The sequence below is a fragment of the Babylonia areolata genome, chromosome 13 (assembly GCF_041734735.1).
Source record: "Babylonia areolata isolate BAREFJ2019XMU chromosome 13, ASM4173473v1, whole genome shotgun sequence".
NCBI classification, from domain to species: Eukaryota; Metazoa; Mollusca; class Gastropoda; order Neogastropoda; family Buccinidae; genus Babylonia; species Babylonia areolata.
In genome coordinates, this window is record NC_134888.1 from 26,819,124 (window position 1) to 26,830,830 (window position 11,707).

The 11,707-nt window shown below is 42.0% G+C and overlaps 1 protein-coding gene across 1 annotated transcript in view; it reads left to right on the plus strand.

Moving 5' to 3' along the window:
* LOC143288898 (uncharacterized) overlaps positions 1–11,707 on the plus strand; it is a 134,900-nt gene that overhangs the window by 54,664 nt on the left and 68,529 nt on the right. The window lies entirely within an intron of this gene.

Sequence of the window (11,707 nt, forward strand, 5' to 3'; positions counted from 1 at the left end):
GGATAATACTTTTTGTCTTGAACAAAATCTATGACCACCTAGACAAATCAAATACCTGTGTCCGCCTGATGTTCTTTGATTTTTTTCTAGTGCTTTTAATACTACTCAACCTCATCTTTTAGCAAAAAAAGCATATGCACATAGGACTCGCCTTTCCGACGATTTTATGGATTTTAGACTATCTTACTAAAAAGCCTCAGTTTGTAAAATTAAATGATTTTATGTCTACGGTTGTTTTTTTTTTCACAAACACAGGTGCACCACAAGGCACAGTGCTCTCACCTTTTTCTTTTTACCTTGTATACGGCTGAATCTTAGACACTAGAATTCCCTGAGATACTAGTGTCTTTGGCTGAATGCAGAAGTCTGACCAATTCGTGTCCACTCGTTAAGTTTGCAGTTTCAGTTTCAGTAGCTCAAGGAGGCGTCACTGCGTTCGGATAAGTTTGCAGATGATTCCGCACTGACAGGACTTAAAACAGATGACGATGACGCTGACTACGGAAGAGAAAGTGACAGGTTTGTGAACTAGTGTGAAGAAAATTTCCTTGAACTGAATGTTGGCAAAACGAAAGAGCTTATTGTAATCGACTTCAGAAAAAAAAAGAAATCAAGTTTAAGTAAAATCATCACAAAAAATACTCATCAAAAAGAGCAACAGTCGCATGTACTGTTTTAGAAGAAAAATGAAATCTTTTAATGGATGCAAGCAGATGCTCCAAAATGTTTTACACATCTGTTGTCTGCAGCGTTTTAACATAAGGAGCCGTGTGCTGGTGTGTGTGTGTGGGGGGGGGGGGGAACTTGACCAAACATGACAGAGACAGGTTGGAAAAAGTCATTAGGAAAGCGGGTGGGGTGGTGGGTATAAGACAAGACACCTTTAGCGACATGCACAATAGAAAACTGACTGAGAGACTAATAACAATTTTGATTGACGAAAAACACCCACTACATGATGACATTAATAGCAGAAGGTCAGACATAAGTGGTAGGTTCAGAGCTCCACGCGCAAGAAATCTCGCTACATTAATTCATTCATTCCTACAGCCATTCTCGCACACAATCAAAACATCCAAGACACTAACTCATGAGTGAACCCCCCCCCCCCCCCCATACCCCCCAAACCCCCTCGCCACAGCAACACCTGAACTTCACCAGCAGACGAGTGCATGGGAGCAGACATTATGCGTGCATGTGGGACTGAGCGGGTGAGCATGGGCAAGTGTTTCTGTGTGTGTGTGATCGGAAGTGATTTTTTAAAAATATGTTCTTATTTTACTTGGATTTCATGTATCTTCATGTTAAAGTACTAATTTTGTTGGTGTTACATATGTTATGTGCGTGGATACGTGCCTACATCCATGTGTATGTGTGTGCAGGTGTGTGTGTGTGTGTGTGTGTGTGTGTGTGTGTGTGTGTGTGTGTGTGTGTGAGAGAGAGAGAGAGAGTGTGTGTGTGTGTGTGTGTGTGTATTTTACTTATATATACAATTTATTCCCTGGATGTTTTTATAAATGTATTGTTGTACAATACCTTATGGTCTTAACGTGTGTGCATGTGTGCGTGTGTGTGTGTGTGTGTGTGTGTGTGTGTGTGTGTGTGTGTGTGTGTGTGTGTGTGTGTGTGGTGTGTGTGCGTGTGTGTGTGTGTGTGTGAGTGTGTGTAGGGGTGGGGAGTGTGCGTGCACGCATGTCATTTTTAGCAATATATACCTTTTTTTGTTGGATGTTTTCATTTGTAAATATTGTTGTGCAATACCCTATTGTCTTAACATGAGTATGTGTGTGTGGGGAGGGTGTTTAGTCTATCGTCAGCTATTGGGAATTCTTGTTTGACTAGTTTTAATCTCTTCTTATGTTGCGCATCATGATGATGATTTTATGCTAGTGGTTACAACGAGCCTGTGATTGCACAACTTAATTTCCATGTGGATTAATAAAGTGTTTTTGATTTTGATTATTTTATTTATCCCCAACCGGAACCGTAAACTGACCGCATTTGCTCTCCTCTGAATATATATATATATATATTTCCACCAGGGAAAGGTGGGCATATAATGGTATTGTCATGCCAGTTATTAATGCATATATATATATATCTCTCTCTCTATCTCTCTCTCTCTCTCTCTCCCTCCCTCTCTCTCTCTCTCTCTCTCTCTCTCTCTCTATATATATATATATATATATATATACTTAGGAATTTACTTCTCTACTAGACTGAGTTTTATGGCAGCCTGTAATGATCTTTGTAGCAGAGCAAGAAATGCTCTATTGTGCATATTGCAAAAGTTATCAAAGTTAAAATGTAATTCTTTGGAATACTTATTTGAAATTATTTGACTCACAAATTCAACCAGTAGTACAGTACGGTGCTGAGTTAGGGGGACTTCACAGAGCAGCATTTAATTGTGAAAAGGTACATTTATTGGAATTAAAAAGATATTTGGGTATAGAAACACGAACACCTAATGATTTTGTATATGGAGAGACAAACAGGTACCCTATCTATATAAATTCAGTTATGAAGTGCGTTAAATACTGGCTAAAATTAGTAAGAATGCATGAGTCTAGACTACCTCACAAAGCCCACAAAATGTTATTCGATCTCGATGCACGTTGTAAAACAAACTGGGCTACTATCATACTTTCTAAGTTGTGCATGTTTGATTTGGGTTATTTGTGGCTTAACCAAGGTGTGGAAGGGATTGACGAGTTTCTTCGGATTTTCAAGGAAAGGTTAATTCTGTGTAGATGGCAAGAATGGGACTTCATGTAAACAACAGTGAAAGATTTAATGTTTACAGAACGTTTTGTACTGTACCTGATATCAAAACATATTTACTAATGAATCAAGATTGACATTTAAGGTATACGATGACAAGATTCATACTGTGCATTTCGGAAATTGTTGATCATTGTTATCGTTATAGAATGCACAACGAGGCTGACTTATGATGTCCACTTTGCCAGATGGAGAAAGCAAATGAGGTGCATTTTGTTCTATCCTGTCATGTCTTGTATGATTTAAGAGTACAGTACACAGCATTGAAATATTTTAAGTTCCCAAGTCAGTTTAGACTGTCGTTACTTATGGCATCAGCGCATGAACAAACTATTAGAAACCTATCAATTTATCTGTATAAATCGTTTAAGCTCCGATCTGTTCCTATCTCTTAGTTTATCCAGTAATGACTACATACGGACGATGTGTATAACGTAACTGAGCGCTATTAACCACGCATATAAGAGTTATTATTTAGCTTATATCATATATCATTTAGGTGAAAAATTTCAATTGAATACAGTATGCTTCATGATGTATATTATGCATTACTTAGGTGAGGGTATAATACTTAGAAAGAATGTATGATATATTTATGCGTGTGTGTGTGTGTGTGTGTGTGTGTGTGTGTGTGTGTGCGTGTGTGTGTGTGTGTGTGTTTGAATTCTATCATACAATAAACGTCTTGCTCTGTCTTAGTAAAAGATAACTTTTAGCAAAGCTTTTCTTTTCTTTTTTTTTAATATAATGAATTGTTAAATAAAAGAACTAATTTTGAAATATATTTCTAAAAAACAAAAACAAAAAAAACAACAAAAAACCCCCACATATTCCAGTATGTTTGGAGTGTCGACGTGCACATTTTTTGTTTTTTTTTTGTTTTGAACAGTGGTCATGAAGGATTTTAACTTCTTTTAAATGAAAAGGAAATAAAGAATAAACTCTTTTTTTTTTGTTTTTTTTGGGGGGTACATTTATTTTTAAAAACGCTAAAATCATACGGCATGTAAAGCCCTTTTTTGTTTTTTGTTTTTGAAAACGACAACAACAATAACAAATCAATTGCCAATTACTCTGGTGATAATAAATTTAATCTCATGTTAATATTGATATTAGCATTATTTTACTATATTATGTACTGTTTGTTTATTTGTTTTAGTTCATTATTTCATTACTTACTGTTTATGAATGTTATTTGATACAAGTCATAATATGGTTCAGCAGCCGTCATGATAAAATTGAAGTGCGAACGTTGTGAGCACAGTATAAGCTTTAAGCTTGTTGATGCTCTTTTGTCATTCAATGCATTGTAATCATGTGCATTGTCGAATAATTAAAGATTATTTAAACCAACAACAAATCATCGTGCAACCCTTTTAACTCTCTTTTCAATGCTGGTCCTCATCAGCTCTGTGCGTCAGTGGGTGCACTTTTAGCCCCGTAGAAGGAACTGAAGCAAGGCAACACATGCTCGTGGCTGTGTGCTGGTCACCAAGTAAAAGAGGCAGCTTGCAGCAACAGCCTATAGCATCATTACTTTGCGCGCGCGCGCGCGTGTGTGTGTGTGAATGCGCGCGTAACTCCTGTGTGTATTGTGCGTCCGTGTGTGCGCATGTTGTGTGTGTGTATGTTGTGCGTGCGTGTGTGTGTACGCGCGCGCGCTTGTGCTGTGTATTGCGTGTATCCCGTGACATTCATATTTGTGCATGCATATGTGTCCGTGTGAATGCGCGCACATCTGTGCGTCCGTGTGAGTGCGCGCGCATCTGTGTGTGTAAAGTGTGTCCGTGTGTGAATGTCTATGTGCGCGTGCATATGCGTGCGAGTGTATTTTGCGTTAATGTGTGCATGTATTGCGCGTGCGTGTTTGTATCTGTGTACATGTTGTGCGTGCGTACGGTTTTTCGTGTGTGTACGAGTGTATTTTTGGTGTGTGTGAATGTGCTATGCGCGCATGTGTTTCTTGTATGTGATGTGTGTGCGTTGAGCGCGCGCGCATGTTGCGCAAGAGTGACAGAGCGAGAGACAGAGAGACGAGAGAGAGAAGAGCGAGAGAGAGAGGAGACAGAGAGAAGAGAGAGAGAAGAGCGAGAGAGAGGAGACAGAGAGAAGAGAGAGAGAAGAGCGAGAGAGAGGAGACAGAGAGAAGAGAGAGAGAGGGGAGACAGAGAGAAGAGAGAGAGAAGAGCGAGAGAGAGGAGACAGAGAGAAGAGAGAGAGAGAAGAGCGAGAGAGAGGAGACAGATAGAGAGAACAGAGAGAAGAGCGAGAGAGAGGAGACAGAGAGAAGAGAGAGAGAAGAGCGAGAGAGAGAGGAGACAGAGATAGAGAGAACAGAGAGAAGAGCGAGAGAGAGAGGAGACAGAGAGAAGAGACAGCAGAAGAGAGCGACAAAGAGGGAATGGAGGGGACAGATGAGAAAGACAGACAGAAGAGAGAAACCAACAAAGAGATAACGTGCGTCACCACCAGGAAAACAAAGAACGAAAAAAATGATCATCAAAAATTTTATTTCCATGGAATGTTTTCATTAAGGTCAACATCACTGAAATGTTCAATGACCAAAAAAAAAAAAAAAAGTGGAGAAGTGGGGTAAAAAATAAAATAAAATAAATAATTCACCTTAAAACAGACGGAAATACAGCACCGTCCTAATTAATTCAGCATAATTTCAACAAGCAATCTTCCTTTCATCCTTCCACAGTCCATTTTTTCAACAAGAATTTGTTTCTTCCATCCTTCCACAGACCACGCGGGCGTTGAGGTCCACATAGCTGGCTCCTCCTCCCGACTGGTGGTCTCCGTGCATGCTGCTGCAACACACAACAGTCAGGGTCTCTGAACAACTGGACATTTTTTTTTTCTCAACTAAAGAAAAGCGGCAGAGGAGAGAGAGAGAGAGAGAGAGAGAGAGAGAGAGAGAGACACACACACACACACACACACACACACACAGAGAGAGAGAGAGAGAGAGAGAGAGAAAACGAGAACGCAAACTACATTGCAAGTTCCAACTCAACTCTGAATCTGGGAGAGAGAAAAACACCAACATCCTAGATATGTGGAAAAAAAAAAAAAAAAAAATCCTACCCGTAAACCATCGCATACTAATTACCATCAAGAAAGCAGAAGCACAACACATCACACCACACGTTTCAAATCCCTTACCTCACTCTTCATTCTTTCTTTTCAAGGCCCTCCTGGCCAATTCATCGACGTCGGCGTTCGCCTCTAGCTGTACGGTCAACTGCCTCCCCGCCTGCGCAGCGGCTCCGGTTGGTCTGGGTGCCGCCTGCGCAGCGGCTCCGGATGGTCTGGGTGCCGCCTGCGCAGCGGCTCCGGTTGGTCTGGGTGCCGCCTGCGCAGCGGCTCCGGTTGGTCTGGGTGCCGCCTGCGCAGCGGCTCCGGATGGTCTGGGTGCCGCCTGCGCAGCGGCTCCGGTTGGTCTGGGTGCCGCCTGCGCAACAGATCTGTTCAGGGAGTCCAGGAGATTCTTTCGCGCCGCAGTGCAGCGCGGCCCTAAGCGTCGTCTGGCTATTAGTATCTTTCGGCCATTGGGTGGTTCGGCGGTGCTGGTAGCCCTGTTTGGCGGGGTGCTTGGGCCTTCGGCTTCCGGGGTGTCGTCGTCGTCTTCTAGCTCAGGGACAATAGGCAAGTCATCTGGGACTTTTTTGTCCCAGCCATTACCCCGTCCTCCCCCGGGTGGGCCGCCCCCAAGGCCTCCGCAAGCCGCGCCCATGACGAAAGCCATTGTCTGTCAAAAAAAAATAGATAAAAATAAAAATAAAAATAATACGACGGTGTTGGGGGTGGGGTGGGGTGGGGGTGGGAGGGGGGGGGAGGAGTATAATTCTGCTGAATAAGGAACTGTAGGAGGTTTTGTTTCCTTTTACGCTTGCATAAAATGGTAAAGTAAAAAGCAACAGATAAAAATGGAAATAAAAAAAAAAAAAAAAAATCCCGTGAAAACTAAACAACGAAGAAAATCCAAAAATTACTTTCTATAGAACAGAAGTATCCGTATTGCCAACAGAGTAAAGACTCAATTCCCGCAAACATTTCAACCTACATCTAACCCACACCCCAGCTTTGAACAACTTACACCCTAACACTGCAGACCAGTAGTTTAAAAAAAAGCAAACAAAAAAAAAAAAAAAAACAAAAAAAAAAAAAAAACGGTTTCGACATGCCATACAAGATTCAAAGCTGACCACTCCATGAGGAACGCGGACTTTTCTATCTTGTCACACACCTTGGGTTTGTCACTTTTTTCATTCAACAGTTCTACCCTATCCTGGCATGTACAGTACAATTTCACTGAGAAGCCACCGGGGAAAAAAAAAAAAAAAAAGAAAAAAAAAAAAAAAAAAGACTTCAACACTGTGGTACCATCAAATTTCATATACAGCGAAGGTCTGAGCTAATTTTTTTTCTTCTATTTTTCCCTGCTCGCCGATTTTTTTTTTTTTTTTTTTTTTTTTTTTTCCCTCTCTCCCTTGTGCTCTCCCCGGAGAGAAGTTATTCGAATACTATTTCACACAAAAAAACGTGTTGCGGGAAAAAGCAACAATACACGACACTGAACAAGCACGGAACCATGAAAACTTAGTATACATTCCAGAAATCAACTTCTTACACAGTCTTGTCAAAAAAAAAAACCAAACAAAAAAAACAAAAAAACAAACCCAACCGAGAATAAAATAAAATTTGCTATCTGGCTTCTTCGAACATGGTACTATGATAGACATTGAATTTACGAGAGCTGGTAACACTGAAGAAAACAAGTCACAGCTCAAAACACCAACATGAAATCACATCAGAACTCAAAGTTTAAAAAAAAAAAAAAAAAAAAGGAAAAAAAGACTTACCAGAATATCAACAGGAGATGGATGAACGTAAAAAAAAAGACTGAATGTAGGTAGAATCTTCAAAAGTCGCAGCTAACACAGGTCACCAACACTAAGTCAGTATCGGAGACTGTCTCAGACAAGGTAAGCTGTTCGACGGAGTAGAAGTTGTCTTTTCCGATGACGTTTGGAGCTGACGATTTGTCTCAGACTCTGTGAGCTGTTCAACGACTTGAAGATCTATGTTCCGAGAGTCGCAAAAACCCCGAATTTATTCTCTCCGAGCCCCCCTCAGGCTGTGGAAGACAAAGGAAAGTCAGCCACACCCACTACACCCTGTAAGTCTCCGTGTCCAGGCTCCGTGTCCCAGCTCTAACCTTTCGCAGCTTGATTGACAGGCCAAGACGTGACTCTCTTCCTTGGACACTGGCGTAATATGTAAAGTAGGACAGTAGGGGCTGCGCACGCATCAGTTTACGGTTTGTGTTACAAACCAAAAGCCCGCCCACTTCTAACTGTGTCCTCCTGCCCTCTGCTCCCACCCTTCACACACCCCCCCACCACCACCCCCCGCCCCCGAGTCCTCCCACCCGCTATCTCCCTTCTAGCTCCACCTCCCCGCCGTTCACCCCTCTCTTCTCCAACGCACCCCCACCTCCCACCCCTACCCCCCACCCTTAACCCTTCCCCTAGCTCTGGTCCTGAACCTTTGGCAGACTGGACTTTGAAAAAAAAAAAAAAAAAAAAAAGCTGTTGAAAACAAAGACATTGATAAGACATCACGAATATCCCACTTATTTTACGGATGCAGCGTCTTGCTTCTTACCAAGAGTATGATGTAAAAAAAAAAAAAAAAAAAAAAAAAAAAAAAAAGGTGACTGCCGAACCTCTTTAAAAACGAAGTCAAAGATGACAAAAGGTGGTGCGGAATCCAAAATACGTTGAGATGAGGATGGATAAAGCGACATTTCCAGTATTCGACTTTGTGACGTCTTTTTTCTTCATCTTAAGGTACTTTTGATTTTACACCATCTATTATCATCTTTAACTTACCAAGGGATGAAGAAAGAGAGAGAGAGAGAGAGAGAGAGAGAGAGACAGAGAGAGAGACAGAGAGAGAGACAGAGAGTGAGTGAGTGAGGGGGGGACAGGGGAAATGGAAGAAAGAGAGAGAGAGAGAGAGAGAGAGAGAGTGAGGGGGGACAGGGGAAATGAAAGAGAGAGAGAGAGAGAGAGAGAGAGAGAGAGAGAGACAGTGAGGAGAGACAGGGAGAATGAAAGAGAGAGAGATCGACAGAGAGAGAGAGAGAGAGAGAGAGAGAGAGAGAGAGACAGTGAGGAGAGACAGGGAGAATGAAAGAGAGAGAGAGAGATAGTGAGGGGGACAGGGGAAATGAAAGAGAGAGAGAGAGAGGCAGAGAGAGAGAGACAGTGAGTAGAGACAGGGAGAATGAAAGAGAGAGAGAGAGAGAGAGAGAGAGAGAGAGAGAGACAGTGAGGGGGAACAGGGAGAATGAAAGAGAGAGAGAGACAGAGAGAGAGAGACAGTGAGGGGGAACAGGGAGAATGAAAGAGAGAGAGAGAGAGACAGTGAGGGGGGACAGGGGAAATGAAAGAGAGTGAGAGAGAGACACAGAGAGAGAGAGACAGTGAGGAGAGACAGGGAGAATGAAAGAGAGAGAGAGAGAGAGAGAGAGAGTGAGGGGGAACAGGGAGAATGAAAGAGAGAGAGAGAGACAGTGAGAGAGAGAGAGACAGTGAGGAGAGACAGGGAGAATGAAAGAGAGAGAGAGAGACAGTGAGGGGGGACAGGGGAAATGAAAGAGAGTGAGAGAGAGACAGTGAGGGGGAACAGGGGAAATGAAAGAGAGAGAGAGAGACAGAGAGAGAGAGAGAGAGAGAGAGAGAGACAGTGAGGGGGAACAGGGGAAATGAAAGAGAGAGAGAGACAGACAGACAGACAGACAGTGATAGAGAGGGGGGGGGGGGGGGGGCAAAGGGAAAATAAAAGAAAAGAGAGTGTGGGGGGGGGGGAAGGAAAGAGAGAGAATTAGAGAGAAGAGTGTATGTGTGTATGTGTGTGTGTGAGGGGGGGGGGGGGAGAAAAGAAAAGAGAGAGAATTAGAGAGAGTGTGTGTGTGTGTGAGGTGGGGGGGGAGAAAAGAAAAGAGAGAGAATGAGAGAGAGAGAGTGTGTGTGTGTGAGAGGGGGGAGAAAAGAAAAGAGAGAGAATGAGAGAGAGAGTGTGTGTGTGTGAGGGGGGGGGGTGAGGAAGAAAAGAATAGAGAGAGAATGAGAGAGAGAGAGAGAGTGAGGGGGGAGAGGGAAAATAAAATAAAAGAGAGAGAGAGTGTGAGGGGGGCACAGAGAAAATAAAATAAAAGAGAGAGAGAGAGAGAGAGAGAGAGAGAGAGAGAGTGAGGGGGCACAGGGAACAGAAAAGAAGAGAGAGAGAGAGAGAGAGACAGTGAGGGGGGAACAGGGAAAAGAAAAGAAAAGAGATTCAAGATTCAAGATTCAAATGGTTTAATGACTTAAGCAACATGCTCATATCACCAAATGGAAAACACGCTCCACACCCCCTCCCCCACTCCTTCGAACGTTCCCTCCCTCCTACACTTTTACGCTTTTCACAAGGAATACAAAACAATATCTAACGGTATGTATACGCACAATCTTCGTATACTACTGATGAGGTTCATATTTAAGTAACCCGAGGCCATCGACCCAATTTCGTAGTCACAGACAGACAGACAGACATACACAGAGAGAGAGAGAGAGAGAGAGAGAGAGAGAGAGAGAGAGAGAGAGAGAATATTCAAATACCATTTGTCAATTTAACTATCTTCACAATCGATTAACATACATTTCCATCAACGAATCAATTAAACAGTGGCAACATAAATCGAATGGCGTTTTGCATGCTAAGAATTGGTTTTCGAGATGAAGCTTTGTATGTGAGATCATTTACGCTGAGTCTCACTTCGCAGTCTTAAGCTATCGTAAATAAATTTTGCTGAGCTGTTTGAATGTTGAACATCACACAAAAACGCCATGGGATTTATTTTAAGTTTCTTCACGTTTTCTTTTGTAAAATATTTCTGTCTTAAATCACCGGTTGCTGTGCACATCGACAGAAAATGCGTTTCATCTTCCATTCGGCATTTACACAAAGGATACGATAAACCTACCCCATAGTCAGAAGAAAAGCGTAATTCATGTGTTTTTATGTCAGATATGCCAAGCCTGAATCGAATGAATGTGTCTCGAAGTTTAATATTTTTGATACTTTCGAAGTAAGGTTCTAAAGATAATTCAGTTTTGAACAATCTGTACACAGAATACCTTTCACGTTCCTTGATTCTTTCATTCCACCCTTGAAACCAACAGTCAGATATACGTTCTTTATATTCATGTAAAAACCAGTTAATCTCGTGTACCCCTTGATTAAGCCAAACAAACCCCAAACCATAAATTGTTAGATGTCTCTGGACATCCGTGACCCAGCATTCTTTACCATTGTCATGAATATTAAGAAGCATGTTGTATGATTTCTTAGGAAGTCTACTATTTTCCATTCTGGTAAGACGTAGCCGATATCGAATTGCATTTACTTTTGCATCTATCCATAGTGGTTTCCTGCCCGTTTCACCATATACCATGTCGTTTGGCGTTTTTGGAGATACATTAAGAAGTTGTTTTTTTTTTTAATGCAAATAAATGTGCCTTTTTCGATGCGTGAGTCGTTTAGCAAGCCCCAAACCTCTGACCCGTATAAAAGCATGGGTTTAATTTGTGTATCAAATAATTTGAAGACAAGCGATGGAGTTACATCACCAAGTGTCCACATGGTTCTAAATATATCAAGAATTCCAGCTTTTGCTTTTGTTATATGTTTGTTAAGAGAGGGACAGGGAAAATAAAATAAAAGAGAGAGAGAATGAGGAGGGCACAGAGAAAATAAAATAAAGAGAGAGAGAGAGAGAGAGAGAGTGAGGGGGGCACAGGGAAAATAAAAGAAGAGAGAGACAGAGAGAGGGGGGGGGGACAGGGAAAAGAAAAGAAGAGAGAGAGAG